This window comes from Pipra filicauda, unplaced genomic scaffold (assembly GCF_003945595.2).
Source record: "Pipra filicauda isolate LSUMZ 115617 unplaced genomic scaffold, ASM394559v2 scaffold230_size2164044_pilon, whole genome shotgun sequence".
Classification (NCBI taxonomy): Eukaryota; Metazoa; Chordata; class Aves; order Passeriformes; family Pipridae; genus Pipra; species Pipra filicauda.
The window spans coordinates 1981363-2000843 of NW_024104344.1; positions in this window are offsets into that span (position 1 = coordinate 1981363).

Consider the following 19481-nt stretch of genomic DNA (forward strand, 5'->3'; position numbering starts at 1 on the left):
CTTCAAAGAAGCTGTTCAGAAGTTGTTCAAAAGGCAGAATTTCTTTTCAATCACCCAAGGAACAAAAAAAAAAAAAAAAAGGAAAGAAAAAGTGTTCTAATTCTGAACGCAAAGTAGAAATTTCTCAGAGATAGGAAGGTTTCAAGTGACTTTCGCCCTTTCATCTACAGGTGATTCAACTAGACATCAGCTGTGTGAGCTGTGAGTCATGCTTACAGGGAATTAGGATCAGCTTGAAGTGTTCTGGGAACTTCACTGAAGGCATCAGAGGAATTCTCTAGATTGGAACTCTAAAAATTCTGAAAGCTCTGCAAAGTTCAAGATCTTCAACTGAGTCTTCTCTCTCTTAGTCTACTGAAGACCATCACCAACTTTCAAGCAGTAGCAATCCTCCGCCACGGCCCGCGGGGTAAAGGGAATGGGGACGCAGCACTGCAATCAGGTTCGGGACACAATTGAGGTGAGGGAAGCAATGCCAACTTTATTAAGGGTAACAGCAACTTAAATAGGGTAAGTTCAGGGGGTGGACTCAGGCTTGGGGAGGAGCAGGAGACTGACAACGCAGGGAGACACACGATAGGACAGCAGAGTAAGGGTGGGAGGAGTTCTGGTGTCTCTGGGGAAATGGGCCAATAGGAGCTACCTCTGCACTGCAGCAAACCACAACCAATCACAGGCAGAGGAGTGGGAAAACAGGGGAGAACAAGGAGATAAACAAGTTTAGGCGGGAAAATGTGGGGAAGAAGGGGAGACAAAATGGAGGACATAAATTTTTAACAATAAACTGGGGTACATATAACTTCATAACAATACAACAATGAATTGGGGTGAACTGGGGAAAACTGTCAATCCAATAGGTGCCTAATCCGGTATGAGAATGTCCATTTCAGCAGTAAAGTGTCCGTTCAGTTCTCGTATATCTTCCTCCACGCTTGGTATTTTTCCCATTCTGATTCCTCTCCTCCAACAATCTTCCTTGGATAACTTTCTCCGTGCAACACTATTTCTTCCACCTACCAAGCTATTTATGGCACAGACCAGTGAGGTTACATCATCAAGTTGGATCTCTCAAAAATGTAGACAGTCCCAGGGAAGTTCTTCCCATTTCTGTCTGAAAGTTTCACTAAATAACCCACCTTGAGGATTTGGATGATTAAAAATTTGGATAAGTTGGTTCTTAGCAGTGAGGATTTCTCTCTAATGCTGTAACTCATGATTGATATTCTTTGCAGGCACTTGGTCCTAGACTTTCTCAGTGTATCTACAGAGAAACCACCACAGAAACAGGGTATACATATGAGGTTTTAACAGAAATTTAGCTACTTAGAAATAAATGTTTTGCTACCCAGTAAGTCCACACATAATTATTTATGAGAACTCTTTTTTTTGTCATAAAAGAATTTAGAAATAGAGGTTATGTACACATGAGGCTGTTTTAATCAGGGTTTTCCCAATGCACCAACAGAAGGAATAGAAAACTCATTCCTCCTGGGATGTAATTGCACATTACAGTAATTTTTTTTCTAAGCCATAATATATTCTGTGATTGTTCCACAGGTTTTAACAGGAGAGAGAAAAACATCTTGGCTGTAGTGTTTTGACATATTGCAGTGGATTGCAGTTGTTTTCCTATGCAATAAGCATATGAAAAATGTTTCTCCAGTTTTAATTTTTTAGGGTAAAAATGCACACAGAATTAATTACCTCAGGTCACAAACTGTACTGAAGATGGGTTTGGGAAGGATAGGAGAGATTTGACTACCAGCAGAGCTTGCCAATATTATTTCTAAGCAATAAATCTTTGTCAACAATTAGTATGACAGGCAAAATTGGCTTAAATGATTGATTTACTCTCATAGTGATGTAACAACTGGCCATATAGGTTAGAAAGTCAAAATGGAAAAGATAACAAACGGCATTATGCAAATTTATATTAAGTCAAAGAATGGGGGGGGGGGAATCAATCTTAACAGTAAATTCTCTTGTTCTTAAGAATGGCTGTTCTGACAGTGAAAAGGGACATATTAGATACCCTGGGAACTTTCTGTGATAAAACCTTACTAGTTTTATCACAGCAAACTGCTGCTAACAGGAGTTATAAGTACATTTGCATTCAAAAAGATGATTGTTCTCCAGGTAAAACAGGTTATTTACAGCTGAAATGAGTTGTGCAAAAACCACAGTGAGGATTAACATTTTGGAAAGGATGAAAAGAGTCTGGTAAAAACATTTTGTATGAAATAAGAATTAATTATGCATACATGATGCAAGACTTCTGTTCTTGGATGTACTATTCCATTATGCTTGGGAGTGCCTCCAGACTTCAGAACCTGGTCAGCCTCTAATTGCTCCCTAGCTTGTAGTAGGGTGTGCTGGTTTTGGCTGGTGGAGAGTTAATTTTCTTCATACTGGCTAGTATGGTACTGTGTAGATTTGTGCTGAGCACAGGGTTGATAATATAGGGATGTTTTTGTTATTGCTGAACAGTGCACATTCAGAGCCAAGGCCTTTTCTACTTTTTGTAATGCCACGCTGGCAAGGAAGCTTAGGGCTCACGGGAGGATGGGAGGAGACACAGTCAGGATAGGTGACCCAAACTGACCAAGGGGATACTCCATACTATATGATGTCATGCTCAGTATATAAAGCTGGAGAAAAGAAGGAGGAAAGAGGAGGATATTTGGAGTCATGGTGTTTGTCTTTTCAAGTAACCATTATGCATGATGCAGCCCTGCTCTCGGGGAGATGGCTGAACACCTGCCTGCCCATAGGAAACAGTGAACTAATTCTTTGTTTTACTTTGCTTGTGTGCACGGCTCTTGCTTTCCCTATTAAACTGTCTTTATCTCAACACATGAGTTTTCTAGCTTTTATCCTTCCAATTCTCTCGATGATCCTGCCAGTGGGGGAGTGACTGAGTGACTGCGTGGTGCTTGGTTGCTGGCTGGGGTTAAACCGTGACAGGGCGTGAAACTGAAATATGTGTGAACCTTTAACCCCATCACAGGAAAATAGTCCAGGCCTTGATCTATGATTAACGTTAATTTTTTACATAGGAAGAATGAAAAAATATAAATTGCAGAGACAGAACTACAAATGAACTTTAAAAGTCAAAGCATTGATATGGCTTTGGATTTTGTGATCAATACAGGTACTTACATACAAGCTTGTTGTATGAGAAATGCTTTTTAATGTCTAGTTTATATAAACCTTTGTACTTGTTTACTTATGTGTGTAAAAATAGGTAACCCCCTCCAATGATTACACCTTATGCCTATCAAAGGTAATTACACTACACATTTTCAAGAAACACAGTACCTCTGTGACGCTTGAATCTGCTGTGAATGCACAGAACATTAATATTCATGAGAAGCTTGTTCTCACTATGTTCAGAAGTTTCATCATTTGACATGGGAGAGCCACAGTATTTTGCTTCCTCTAATGTCAGAGTAGGTAAGACTGCTGTTATGTTAGGAGTTTTTGCTACCAGTGCTAGAGATTTTCTCAGTATTTTTACTCCCCTAGCATAAAAGGCTTTAGAAGGACTCACATGATTGACTGTGATCTTCCATTTAGTTTCATTTTATGAGTAATTCACTTTCAGTCAAAATTAAACACCGTTTTAAAATCTATGCCTTGCAGACTCTGATTTCTATTCCACAGTTACTATGTATAAATTTATTTTGCATAAGCATATTTTCTCAAGTAATACAAAGCACTCAAGACACAGAGCACGACACTGCCATACTCAGTGTGCTTACAATTTCTAAGATCAGAGAGCAGACTGCCAGAGTAGTTAGCAAATGTGCTTCTTCAATTCAGCATTTCTAGAGTTTTCCTCCAACATTTGTCATCTCTCAAGCATAATCAAGAAGGAAATTATCTTGTCAGGAGCATCAGAGTTAGTTTTTATCTCTAGAAGCTTGTAGGTTTCCACAGTGTTTTGTTTTTCCCCAATGCAAATCATATTGCCCTTCCCTTCCCTTTTACTAACTCATTTTGAGCAGAATTGGAAATTAAATTCACAGTTTGATATTTATCTATGTTTCAGCAGCACGTAAGGTCTGCCCCACCTCAAAAGCTTCTAACACTAGATTTCTGGGATTTTTTTTTATTTTTTTTTCCATTGCCACTGTAATTAGCATCATAAGTTCTTTAGTATTTTGGCTACTAGTTGTAGGTAGCCAGGTTCTTTTCTTTGAATGCAGGGAGAAAAGAAAAGAGTGAGAAACAAAGATATAAAATGCTATAATTTCATATCCCTGAAAAGGAAATCTTAGAGTATGCTCTAGGAGATCTAAATTACTCAGCAGCTGCTGTTTGTCAGAATTGTTTGAATGGAAGAGGCCTAAAAATGACTTTATGTAAGCTTTCTGACCAGGACAGCTAAAGTAGCTTGTCAAGGGACTCTTGGATTGAGAATGAAGAGGTAAAATACATTTCTTTCAACTATTAAGCTCTGGATGGACAGCAGTATAGTGTAGCTCTGAAAATAAGGAAGAAAAAAAGAATAGCTAAAATATTTTTTTATTTGCTTTAAGAAATGGGCTTTCACATTGAGTAGTCAAATGAGTTAGGGCCAAGGTTGCCAAAGATAACGTGCTTCAGTAAAAGAGCAGAAAAGAATGAATAATAAACTGTTGTATATCTTAAGGAAGGAACATGGACCTCTGTATCAGCAAAGAGCTAGGTTTCCAAATGGTCTCATTTATTCAGTCTGGAATTAGGATGCTTCCATACCTTGTTTGATTTTGGTTTGGAAGGGCAAAAATAGTAATTCTGTTGGCTTTGTACTGGGTCTGCAAAGGAAAGGGGAAAAGGAAGCAAAGGGAGAGCCTGCATTAAGTTTATTGCATTTTGGATCACTCAATTTTGTATCACTCTTTCAGTTCTACCCCAAAATCTGTGCAAGCTCTTGAGCAGCTCTCCTCCCCCTGTATATCTTAAGGTAGGAAAAAATGGCAAGGGGGGATTCCTCGTACTTACATATTTTATGTTGGATCTACTGGACTGTAGATCTAGTCTGGGTATGACACCTTTCTTCTTCTGAAGAAGAGTCAAAAGGTTGTTGCTTAAGTTAACTATTAAGTTAACTTTATCCCTTTTCTTAAAGGGAATATTCCTTTCTGTCCTCATGTGGTTCTTTTCTTTGCTGAGACTGAGCATTTTTACGTATAGGAGGCCCTGACTGTATTGGTAGGTCAGTGACCTCATCCAGGAATTCTTTTGAAAGGTCAGCTTCTCCTGAATGAGGACAGAAATGATTTTGTCATGTCCTTGTCAGTCACTTTAAAACCTCTCACTTCTTTCTACTGGCCTTCTGAGCAACAAACATGCTACAGGCTGGTTATTATACTTTTAATAGGACATATAGCCATGGTTGGTTGCATCATTATAATCTGGTCATGAAGTTCAAGAAATCTTCTATCATAAGGGGATGACGGAATACTGTGAAAAGTGCTTTTTTTTTTTTGCAAAAACTCCTCTTTTTATCATCCTGGAGGATAAAACAGAATTCCTAACTTCAAGACTTAAGTGGAATGAGATTTGTTTAAATGTTATAAAGCAGAAATAATCTTTTTTTTATTTCTCTTCAGAACCTTAAGATTTTAGATGTAACCTTTTGGGTACCTTTTACATGATCAAAATATTCTAGTCTTCTGTTTTCTTGAAAATCTTATAAGAAAGCTGAATAAAATATGAATCAGGGATTTGGATAGTAGCCTAAAGGGCTTGGAAAAACCTGGGTACATGCTTCAGATTTTCTCGGTGACTTTACACTTCTTAATCTTTCCAGGGCTTTGGTTCTTCTTTTGCAAAATTAGGATTTGATGGGTTTCTGCCTCACACAAGTAAGACCTGTGAAATGCCTCAATATTAAAATCTACATAGCCAATAACCTAAGTAAACAGTAAATAGTCATTACACTGGTAGTTGAAGCTTTAAGAAAAACACCATATGTTTTGGGACTCACAATAATGCTATGAAAAGTGGCAACATGGCAATACTGTGCTTGCACATCTTCAGGACAGGCTGCCTGGAGAAAGCCTACGCAATCTTTTAAAGTGTCCTGAAAAAAGATCCAAGAAATGAAGAACTCCCAGACATTTAAGTATATTTGTTTATGAAGAAAAAAAGCAAATTATTGCTTTAGTTCAAGGAGTTTATTGAGGAAGAATTTAATACACTGCATTAAAAAAAGCTGGAAATTGCAGGGTATTTCTTCAGATGTTCATATTGGGGCTTCCCATGGAGTGAGAATTAAGACAATAATCCTGGTTTGTTTGTCTATTTTTTCACCCACACTGGCATGGTGGGGTCCTGAAATGAGAAAGGATCAGTGTTTGGGGGGCAAATTTCAAATAGATTTTTAGCTGTTTATTATCCTCATGTAGACAGGCAATTCTGCTGGCTTCCTCACATCAGTCTAGCTTACTGAGGCTAAATAGAAAGCAAAGAAAGTGCTTAAAACTCCCTCTCTACTTTTATTTTTTTGATAACATTTTGCTGCGATTCTTCAAAACCTAGTCCATGCACTCATGATGTAGGGGATAATAAGTACTGTTTGAGGGCAAAGTCAAGGCATGTCATTCTGAAGGTTGGGTTGGTTTCATTTTCTTTCCCTACTACTCTCCAGGTGATATTGATCATAGTTCCTCAGTAACCATGAAGTGCATGAATTAAAAACAACAAATGAAAGAAAAGAGGGAAGATGAGAAGCAGTATTTTGTTAAACTCTTATGTATTTATTGTCTTTCATAGCTTTCTTAATAGTCATTAATTTTCATTAAGTGATACAAATATGGATAATTCAGTTAATGGGTTGTACATAGAAAAAGAGAAACTTTGATCATTCTGGGTACTTGGATAGAAAATCAATGTATTGGATCTCAGAGCCTCTTATTCTTGTTAAATACACATGGCACAGTTTAATTAAAACTAAAAGAAAAACAGTGTGATCTGAAAATCCTGGGATGTCTCCAGCTTTTAGTTACTCATCAGTCTCTGGGTCTCTGTCAATACACTGTGAAGCTAACACAAATGCAAAACAGGAGTGTGACTGCTAACCAGTGCCATAGCTGTAATCTCTCCCTAGCACAGAAATCATATACTGTGCCTGGATCCTTGAATAAAAGGAGACAACCAGCTTGAAGCCCATGAGTGCACTAGGAGTCACGGAAAAAGTGATATACCAAATGTTGCATATATATGCTTCTACGAATTAAGGAACTGAGCTTTGAACCTTGAACTCTTTCCATGTTACTTCCATCAGAAATAACCTACTTGTTTCATTCTGTCAAGGTGTTTTCCACAATCTCTCATAAGGAGTAAAAATACAGAAGTAAGTCTTTATAAAAGTAAACTAAGCATTGCATAGAAGAACTCTCCTGGTTATCAGCTCCTACTGTGACTTTCTTAGGAGACCTACCTTCTCTGTCCTTACCTTCTTAAAACTAGGCTTCTTTGAGTAGGCACCATTAAGATTTTGTAAGTTTTCATCAGCAAATCTTGTCCTCGTTAATGAATAAAGGTCATGCTATCCCTCATTTTAACCTACATTAACATAGTTATTCACTTTTTAATATAGTAATTAATGAATATAGCTATCTAAAAATAAATTCCATAAGGACTGAGATGATTTATTCAAGTGAAAGCTCTTCTTTTAGGTTAAAAAATTATATGGCAATAGTACAGAAAGTTGTGGTCATTACAGTGAGCTAGCTCTATGACAGTGATGAAATGCCAGCACCAAAAATCAGGCATTACCAATATGTTAATGGAACTTATTACTGTAATCAAGCTTGTGATCTTTAATGAGGAACCTGGCTTGCATGATTTAATTACAAAACTTTGTTAAGGGTATGCTGCTAGGGATACGACTGTATGTCATTAAGACAAAGGCCTGACTCCTGTGCACTGCAATTTGTTTGACAATTTTTCACTCAGAACGTGTGTATTTGTATGATGCAGATGATAAAGTATGACTAATGTAGAACTTGATAGTATTGTGATAGCAACAGTGATTCAAAAAGAAAAGCACAGAAGAGAAACCTAACCCTGCAGATGTACAAAAGAAATTCAAAACTTGGGATGTATCAATGAGTTAAGAAGACTGGAAATAAAGCAAAATGAGAGAGGTTTATAAAGAAAAAAAAAAAGGAAATTTATTCAATTACATTATTGATTCGAGAACTCTAACCAAAATGTTTGAGTTACACCTTGGCCTTCCCAGAAATACTGAAAATAACATAGGACAGTAAGTACTTACTGCACCCATCTTGTGAAAATTAACCTTTGTCAGTTACTGAATATACCAAGAGCCTGAATTATTCCAAGATAACTTTGTATAGATGAGGCAAAAATCAAAACACCAGATATTAGGTTTTCCCTGCAAGTAAAAGGTGAGTACTGACCTCATGACTCTTGATAGTCTAAGAGATGCCACTGTAATAGCTCCATTTCTGTTCACCTTTGCCAGCAGGATTTATCATCCAAAGTGGTGATCTAGGAAACAAAGTATGATGAATATGGATGCTCTATATAAAACAGCTGAATTGCTGAAAAGTCCATTTTTACCACTTCATCATGAGTTAGTAAAACTGTATCAAAGTCCAGGAGGCATAAAACCTGAGGCCAAAGATGTCTTAAGTGATAGCTATTATTTCTTTGGTAGAGGTGGCTTGTCTCATGACCTTGGTCTACTGTGTGTCATTTGAAACACTGACATCATTCAGAACTGTCAGTACATGGATTTGCTCTTATCACAAGTTGAGACATTATAATTTCTACACAATATATAAGTGATGATAGCATGCACTGGTCACTACTGTTACTGCTGGTGTGTGTGAGAGGTTTTAGCCTGCCTTAAGAATCACTGTCCAAATAAGATTTGTTCAAAAGCATTATATCCTATCAAATGCCATGGGAAAAAAATTCATGTGTGTATTTTTCTGGTGCTTGGTCTGTAACCAGGGAAGAGGGGAGGCTTCTTATCTGCCAAATAATGTCACATCAGCAGGATTATTTTCCCAAACAAGTTGTCTTTTTCCAAAAATAACTGTTCACATCACATAAAGTAAAATAATCAGAGTCGATCCCATTGAGAAAAAGAAAAGAAAAAAAGAGAGGGAAAGGGAAAGGGAAAGGGAAAGGGAAAGGGAAAGGGAAAGGGAAAGGGAAAGGGAAAGGGAAAGGGAAAGGAAGAAGCTTTTCATTTTTTATAGGACAGGACTTGAAGTCTACAGATAGGACCTTGTAGATTAAAGTAAAATAACTGTTCAATATAATCTAACTTTGAGTTGTCTCATCTGGGTAAGAGCTGCCACATTCACCAGTGTGACAGCTGAATAAAAATTTTATGTCTTGCTTTATAGAGTGTGGTAAATGTTAATTGTTCATTGTGACTTCCTAAGAGAAGAACTTCAAAACCTATGTCCTTTTGCAGTACTTGGTACTTGAGAAGAAACATATAACAGGGTCAGCAAACCGCCACACTTTCTTGCTTAAGGCAATATATGAAATAGCTTTCTGACAGATCACCAGCTGCAGAACCAGGTTGACCAGATGAAAGTCACAGAACCAGGACTTAGAATTTTTCTGTAGGCAATGGTGGCCTATTTACTGTGGCTAGAAGTGAAACTTTAACCATGCGGGCAGCCCTAATGAAGCGGGAACAGGAAAACAAGCCAGGCCCCACAGAAAGCAGATCTCAATCCTTCTAAAATTATACATTTTGCAAATGTTTGTAGTGTCAATACACAGCTTTAAAAAAGAGGAACAAGGACTCAGTAAAGAAAATGGTACCCACAGTAGATTCATTCAACAAGCCACAATTCAATAAGTTGCACTATATCCCTGATGATGGATTTGCTTTGCCTTTGTAGAGTATCCTGGAGACATTTCTTCTGGGAACAAGACCACAATGCCATGAAGGATTTGGGAAGTTCTAGTTCCATATTCTGCAACTCTGCCAAGAAAAAGGGATCACTTGGAGAAATGTTAATTTTACAATACGTGTAAGGAAGCCACGTCCAGTTAGTGATTAAAAGAAGCTGTGTCATTTGCCACGCGTTTGCTTTTGTTGACTGAGAGAAGAAAAGAAATACACCTTGTAGAGCTTCTACAATTTTAAGTCTACAATTACTGAGTTTCAGTCTTATTACTTTTTGTAACACAAAGGAGTTACAGCATCATGTATGACAAGCTTAGGTAATAAAAAGGGTAGAAATAAAATTTCTCCTTAGTTATATTGTAAAGTATGATTAGCAGCAGGTGGTGGACAATGTCATTCTTTATTTGTCATTGACAACATAATTATCAAAGGCCAAGTGAGAAAATTTTAGCCTTCATTTTAACTTAAAGAACTTATTTTAAACATGGACTTTAAGAATACAGGCTATGGCTTGCATGAAATAAAATGTAGGTGGAGGTTTTCTGCTGCTGCATATACATGTAAATTTATTATGAAAATATTTGTTTATGACCATATTGGACTGGGAAAGGAACTAGGGTGGTCTGCAAATAAAATACTTTATAACAGGAGGTCATAGACTGCAAGGAGAGAAAATAACTTGACTATATGAGAAACATTAAAAAGCCATTGTCCTCTGGAAAAAAAAAAAAAAAAGCAAAACGTTAATACAGGTTAGTTTGTTGATCTTACTTTCTCCTTAAAGTTTTCCTCATTACCGGAGATATTTACAAGGAAATGATCTTTGTGTACCAGAAATTTGTCTGTGCCAGTTCTAAATAACAAGACAGACATCTAAAATTTCTTATATTTATATTTTCAGAAAAAAATTTTTTGTAAACAACAGTACCAATTCTGTAATGCGAACATGGTTGCAGATCTTTACTACTATCAGCATTCCTATTGTAATCTGTGATGCTATCAATGTTTGGCATTATTTGAGACAAGGTCACAGAAGAATACCTTTTATTAAATCACTTGAAGTTGCTAGAAAATTCTAACCTTCTCTTTGATTATTTAAGGCCTCTTTCTAGTCTCAGAAGAAGATCATGTATCACAGCTGCATTACATCTGCAATAACATTACTCCTTTAACCATACTGAGCCTTAATAAAAAAATTATAATTGAACATCTCTGCATCTCCATTCCACGTAGTATCATGAAATCTTTTTTTTTTTCTTTTGAGCACTATTTGTTTAAACATCTTTGGAATTCACATCTGTGCCCTATTGCCACATTACCCCTTCATGTGCAGAGCTTTAAATATTCATGAATCACATAGTGAACCTGAGTTAGTAAATAACAGAGATGAAAAATAGCCTTAATAGAAAAACACTGTCTTACTTGTAAATCGGATGTGATTCCCATTCCACGACATCTACAAGCACAACTGAGTAGGTAGTATGATGATGACAGGAATAAGTGGGAAGAAGCAAAGGTCAAGAATTCTTAAATTGACGCCATTATTGAATGAACGGTTCATGAAATTCTACCCTGAGATCTACCTATGCCTTAGAGAAGCCCCCTCCCATCTGCTTAGCAGCACCTGTGATAAGATTTTTAGATATAAAAATAAGTCTCATCCAGCTGAAACTACAATGAAATTCTTGATTATCCCAGATGGAATTTTTTTAGGAAATCAGGATTAGTAGCTCTGACCCTTATGATGGTTGTACTGGTATTTTCAAGAGCTGATGAAATTGTGACTCAGGGATGGAATTTATGTTGTGAACACATGGGGGAGGATAGTTAGTAAGAAATGTGTAGCCCCATATTATAGGCTGGCTAATACAGAGCCTGACAGGACGATGATGGGAAATGGCTATTGTACAACACACCTTAATCCAAGTGCAGCTGAATCTTGATTTACATTGTGAAAGACAGACGCTTCCCACTGTATGGTGCCTCTTAGCATCCTTCAGGGGCATTTGTTCACAGCTGACTCAAAGAAGTTTGCAATCTGTTTAGTCATCATTCAGTCTTTCACAAACAAGTAAGTAATCTGTGAAAAGCTTCCATATGACTAAAAAATGTCTTGATTTTTCCATAAAGATGTCAGTCATTATAAAGTACAATATGGCTGTGAAATTACTTGCTGAAATAAGAAATTGCAGATTTGATATAATAATGAATCTATTAATTGAGAACAGCTTTACTTTTTGAAGACAGCAATGAAAAAAACAAAAGTATCTGTCATGCAAAGACCCATTTTATAAACAGTCAGAAGTAACGGTAAAAAAATACACATGCATATGCACACACAGTCCACGAGGACAGTGAAATATATGACAATACTATAAGTTGTTTCTAAGTGAGGGACAGGTTACTTTGGTGGTATAAGTCAGTGCAGCTCTTCTGGTTTCGTGAACTGCACTGATTTAAGATACACTGAAAATCCAGTTTCTTGAAAGTTTCTCTCATGTTATTCCTGGCATTGAGATGTATCCCTACAGTTCAGACAAAGACACATTCTCTGCTCTTATATCAAGAGCTACCCCTATATAGGGTATTATGAATAAAGTGACATCTAATAGACAATAATACCTTCTGGGAATGACACCATGTCCCCTTTATTCAGCTAGTGGTATGAGTTGTTTCCTGAGAGTTTATTTTTAACTGATTGCCCTGGTCTAAACTGAGAGCAAGTAACTTCCAATTTGCCATGCTAAGAAGCATACTAACTATCATACAATTATTTCCTGTACTTTCACAAGTTATTATTAAACCTCCCCTATTCAATGAGTTGCTTGTGTTAGAAGCTTTTATCTATCTTAGCTCAGTGGTATTTTGAATCTTTTAATTTGGGGATTTAAAAAAAAAAATAAAAGGCAGCCAAATAAAAAAATCTCTGTCCCAGGCTCCACACTTTTCCCCACTCCCTTTGGAAACTTTTTACACACACATTGCCATGTAACATCTATGAATTTGCTTTTCTATGACTACCTTTCTTCAATCATTTAGAATTGTCATTCAGGGAGTTTCAGACTACTGATTGAAAATCATGCTGCTACTTTTCTATGTCCCAGCACCATGCAATTGTTCAAGTATAATCCTTGAAAAAAACCAAGTATAATGACTTGTGAGCACTGCATTTATCTTAAGTGTCCTTTTTCGAGCAGATGTACCAGATGTTGTTTGACTTAGTAAGGAGATTTCAATAGCTGTGTCTTCCTCATGATCACGTGCACCCTCTCAAAAATTAGGGATCATGTATCACTCACATTTTAAATACCTGCTTCAGGTCTTTAACCACCAAATCTAAGTTTACTTTGAAAAGAATACCATGGTGTTAGTCCTTCAAAAGGCAATGTGCATTGACTGTTCTGACAACAGATGCTCTTCATGTTTGAAAGGGAAAACGTGAGAGAGCCTGTGGAGTAAGATGTCCATATAATGTATAACTGTATAAATGAAATGCAGTGAATCTAAAGCTGTATGCAATATGCAATACAGTAACAAGCAGTCAATTTACTACATCTACAAAATGCTGCTTAATTAAAGAATGAAGCCCTTCATAACTCCCAAAAGTTAACTGCTTTCTTCTCACCTGCCATAACAGGCTGACCTTCTATCCATGTGCAACCACATTGCAAACTACCAAACTTAAAAGGTGCTTTCTGGCACACATATAATTAGTTTCTAAGTATCACCACAGAAAGCTAAGCATTAAAGGGATAAGAGGTAATGTTTTCTCTTGGAAGATATATAAAAAGGCTGGCTAAATATTAGTCTTGGCCCATGGACTTTAAAATCCATATTTGGATATAGATCCATGGTTTTCAGGCATAAATATAGGGAAGAAGAAAAAACCCACAAAATTATCTGTTGCACAAGACCTAAATATATTCATGGGGTTTGACTTAGTTTATGCTCAATTTTATTAACTGACACTAACAAAAATAGGAACAAATAAAATTACACAGTGTTTTATGAGCTTCCTATTTTCCATGCAATTCTATTCTTGTAATTACACTGGTCATTATAATAAAATGTGAGCCCTTTGACACCAAACTGCCTGGGGATACTGAAGAAAGAAGTATTTCAGATAATCCTATGCTGTCATATTAGCTTAAAGTTAAGATGCTGATGAATGAGCAAAGTAAAATCTATTACTGGTGGGGGAAAAAAACAACTAAGTAGGATATCACAGTATGCCTCTTACTGTAGAAGAGCTCTCACTAGTTGCTCTCTTGGGAAGACATGAGATGAATCTCTCCAATTTGCTCTCTGAAGAGAATAGTCTGTGCACTTGCCTAGTTAATCTACCTTCCTTACCCTGAAATCATATCCTCCTGATTCATCATCTAGGTCATTGTACTGGTCTCTAGAATAAAAATAAGACCTACAATAGGCTGCAAATATTATCCCCATCTCTGCTTTATTTACTTACTTTTCCAAAGGGAAAAAAGCCAGTATTTGATTAATTTTGTACCATGATTTTTTCTAAAAAATTCATAAGATTATCCACCTGTGGTGGTTTGACATGGGCTCGATTCCAGATGCCCACCAAAACTGCTCTACAACTCCCCTCCTCAAACAGACATGGGAAAGTATAACAAAAGGCTTGTGGGTCAATGTAAGGTCAAGGAGAGATCACTCACCAGTTACTATCACAGGCAAAATAAACTTGACTTGGGGGAAATTAATTGAGTCTGTTACTAGTCAAAATCAGAGTAGGGTAATGGGAAGTAAAACAAATTATAAAAACATCTTCCCCTCACCCCACCCTCCATACTGGGTTTAATTTTATTCCTGATTCTCTTTCTCCTCCCCTGCAGTGGTTAAGGGAGCTGGGGAATGGGGGTCACAATCATCACACGTTGTTTCTGCTGCTACTTCCTCTTCAGGGGCCAGAGTCCTTCCACTGCTCCAGCCTGGGGTCCCTCCAGTGGGAAAAGTCCTACATGAAATTCTCCAACCTGAGTCCTTTCCATAGGCTGCAATTCTTCACAAAATGCTTCAGCGTGGCTCCCTTTCCATGGGCTGCAGTCCTTCAAGAATAGGCTGCTCAAGTGGATCCCCCAGTGATTAGAAATTCTAAGTAAACCTGCTCTATCATGGGCTCATCTCTGCACAGGTAGAGAGGTCCTGACATAGCCTGTCCCAGTGCAGGCTTCCCACTGGGTCACAGACTCCTTCAGCATCCATCTATTCTGGCATGGGCTCCTCCTCAAGCTGCAGGTGGATCTCTGCTCCACCATGGACCTCCATGGGCTGCAGGGGAAACTCTACTCTGACACCTAGAGCACCTCCTCCTCCTCCTTCCTCACTGACCTTGGTGTCTGCAGGGTTGTTTTTCTCACATATTCTCACTCCTCTCTTCTCTAGCCACAATCGCCCTTGTCTGATAACCTTTTTCCTTTCTTAAATACTTTATCACAGAGACATTACTGCCATTGCTGATCAGGTCAACCTTGGCCATTGATGGGTCCCTCTTGGAGCTGGCTGGCTTTGGCTCTGTTGGACATGGGGAAAGTTTCTGGAAGCTTCTCAGAGAAGCCACCCCTGTAGCCCTCACACTAGTAGGACCTTGCCATGCAAAGCCCATACATAATCTCAGAGGTCAGTGCCACATAATCTCTCATCACTTTGATGTGCAAAATCCTCTGGTCAAGATTTTTATGAGGGGCTATGTTCTACAGTTCCCTCCTCAAAGCACATTAAATGGTCTGGTTTCAGAAAATGCTTATCAGATTCTGTTTAAAAGTTGATAACTTGTGAAATATCTCAGAATAGATATCACAGAATTTAGGGGCTTCAGAATTATTTATCGTCATGATCTTATTAACTCCCACCAAAGATTTACAATCTACTTTCAAAGTATTCAAAATAGATTGCCTAGCTTAGCAAATTCAGTTACTGTGGATCGTTTTCCTCCTCATCTGGTAACTGAGTGTATAAAATCTTCTCTATTTGAAATATTATCATCTGAAGCATTATATGCATTGCAAATCTAAAGTAGACACTGTTTTAGCTTAATTTTTTAACTAAATAATTTTGTTTGTTTCAACTGGGTTAGAATTAACTTTCTTCTCAGTAGCTGGTATGGGACCACGTCTTGGATTTGTGCTGAAAACAGTGTTGATAACATAGGGATGTGTTTGTTACTACTGAGCAGTGCTTACACAGCGTCAAGACCATTTCTGCTCTTCACCCCACCCCTCCCCACCCTATCATTGAGAAGACTGAGGATGCACAAAAAGCTGGGAGGGGACACAGCTGGGACAGGTGAACCCAACTGACCCAAGGGATCTTCCATACAGTATGGCATCAGTGTACAAAGCAGGGGAAAAAAGGAGGAAAGTGGGGAAGGGGGCAGAGGGGTATTTGGAGTGCTTGTGTTTGTCTGCCCCAGTCACCACTACACATGATGGAGTCCTGCTTTCCTGGGGAACACCTGCCTGACCATGGGAAGTTGTGAAATAATTTCTTGTTCTGCTTTGCCATTGTGTACAGCTTTTGCTTTACCTATTAAACTTTACCTCAAACCACAAATCTTCTCACTTTAACTCTTCTGATTCTCTCCCTCATCCCACTGTGAGGAAGTGAGTGACTGTGTGGGGCTTAGGTGCTGTCTGGGGTTAAACCACACAGTAAGTAACAGAAGGCAGTCTGGTTAATTTAACACAGGACCTAAGCAAAGAAATTTGTGGGTTTCCATGGTGAAAAGCCTGGTTCACAAAGCTGGTTAACAGTACAAAACTTATATTTTCAGAAATTCTGTAATCACTGTGGTTTCAATTTGTGCAAAAAATTCTTCTGGTTTTATTAAGCAATAGTTCTCATCTGTGCTTCAGGGAAAAAAAAATTAATAATGTGCCAGAGAAGTCTACAGTCATTCCTAATAACATGTTTTAAAAAAAAAAGTAATTTCAATGTCTGATTTAAACCACCCATAGATCAAGAAAATTCAGAAATGTACTTTACCCTCTGGTCTTGTGGTTACCTGGTCTTGATTTTGCCACCTTTGATCACTCAGTGAAGCATGAACCTCACTTGTTGAGCTGAGCTGTTGACTAACTATTTGCCATTATCCTCCATTGAAAATTAGTGCTATTTAAAATAAGAATCCATAAGTCTTAGGGACATATTTGTAATAAGATGTGAGTGTCAATAGGATGGCTTCTGATGAAAGACAAAAGAGTGATTTGCTTTTAGAATAAATTAAATATTTTTCTGTTCTTCCAGACTCCTTTAACCATGGTTGTATCTTTTGTGTGAACCTAACCAGAGAAATGGAGACAATATGTGATCTATTAACAAAAAACATAAAGAAATCATTTTAACTGGAAAATGTCTTTTTTTTTTTTCACTCTTTTAATTGTGTGGCTGCAGGATAAAATTTTTTGAACAAACTTGCACACCATGCACTAACCTGTCTGAGACTGGGGAAACAGCAGACATGAAGTCTGGCTTAATTACAACTAGCTGAGGATTATAAAAAAAATTATTCGTTTTTGCTATAAAGTGCTAATTTGAGGAAATCCATGTAAATTTTTAGATCTGTGAACAGACTAGAATTGGAAATTTTGCTGATTTCTTGTAAGCTTGCCTAAAACATTGTTAAAGAGCTTACATTTTCATATTGGAGTTTCCAGAACAATTTGCCCTGCAGACTATTTCTGCAGCTACCCAGGCTTTTTACAACAGTCAGTCCTCCAAGAACAAATATTTAATTTGCATGCTCACTAAGAGCCTTGATTGCGTGACCTAATAAACTCAGCAATATCAGAATTGGAATGAAGTACAGGAACTAAGAGTTGTTAATTCCTGTTCTTTTTAATCAATTTTCTCGTTGAATTATCATTTTGGTTTAGTCTAGAGCAGTCAAATAGCAGTTGCTAATCTTTCTCTCTTTGTTTATTACAGCCTCTCCAAAACAGAGTTAAGAATGGGGTTTTATTCAGCAAGTGGCTTTTACAGATACATTTGCAGTACAGAATTTATACTTAAAATCTGAGAGTCTAGGCACATGATACTCAGAGAAAGTTAAAATTACCGGTATGCTACTGATTTGTAGATTAGTACTTATAAATGGCTCAAACACAACCTTTTGTGGTTCAATACAACTCTTAAATCACCTATTTACAGAAGAAAAAACTAGATATTAAAGGACAATATTACCTATAACTCTTAAATATGCCTTTTGAAAGTCTGTACTACTATAATGTATATTTAACAAAAAGAAAAGGATGCGTTCATGTCTTTTAAAAATCAGTGGATTTTCATAATTGTGGGTGATTTCATAATTGTTAAGCACCTTTAAGTAGGCAAAATATTATGTACTCAAAATTTTTAAATGGCTACTTACCACTTTGGTATAAAAATGAAACTAAGCCAAACCATATTTTCAAACAATTGAAGAAAATACTTTTCCTTGGAAGAAGATTTAAAACAAAAATAAATTAAACACAGGAATGAACCTGATAGTCATTGTCAGTTTTGCTGCTTCTGTGCAGTTTATTTTGTCTCAGACTGAGGATAAAAGTCTGCATACATTTCGTATGCCTCCCTTTAGCATGTGTCTGCTCATGTTTGCAAGTGTGCATTCAATCTCAGATGCTGATACAACCATACTCGTTGCATGTGCCAGCATGCATGCTAAAAGGTGAGAGTCTGAAGTTGTAGGCAATCTCTTTCTTCCCCCACGAAATCCTGTCCCAAAGAGCATGGGCCTGTTGAGGAGCAAAGTCAGAACCCTGAATTTTAGAAGAGAAAATCATTATCTTTTTAAAGAATTAGTGGATGAGATACTTGGAAAACTGTCCTTAGGGGCACCATAGGTGAACAGAGCTGGCAACTCTTTAAGGCCATATTTCTTACAGCACAAGAATTCCTCATCCCCATGTGTAGGAAATCAGTCAAGGCAGGCTAGAAACTGACATGACTGAGCAAGGATCTGCTCCTTAAACTGAGGAATAAGAAGGAAATGTGCAGCCAGTGGAAGCAGGGAGGTGACCTGCTGAGAGTATGGGTATAGAGTTTGGGTGTGTAGGTATGGGGTCAGGAAAACCAGGTACTGATGGATCTGAACTAGGCAAGGAATGTGAAGAATAACAAGAAGGGATTCTAAAAGTGTATAGGTCAGAAAAGAAGAGTATATCCCTCCAATAAATGAGAAGAAAGAACTGGTGATAATGGATATGGGGAAGGCCGAGGTAATCAATGAGTTCATCACCTCAGTCTTCACTAGCAGCCAGACTTTCCAGATTTCTCAAATTCCTGAACCTTTAGGTGGGAGTTGGAGGAGTGAAGTCCCTCCCACTCTAAGTGAAGAGCAAGTTTGAGACCCCCTGATGAAACTGAATAGCCACAAGTCTAGGGGCCTGACAAGATGCATCCCAGGGGCCTGAGAAAACCAGCTGATGTTGTTATCAAGCTCCTCTCCATCATATTTGAAAAGCGATTCTAGTCAGGTGAAACCCTGTGTAACTGGAAAAAGGGAAACATTGCTCCTATTTTTAGAAAGGGTAGCAAGGAAGACCCAGGAAACTACAGACCAGTAGGGCCT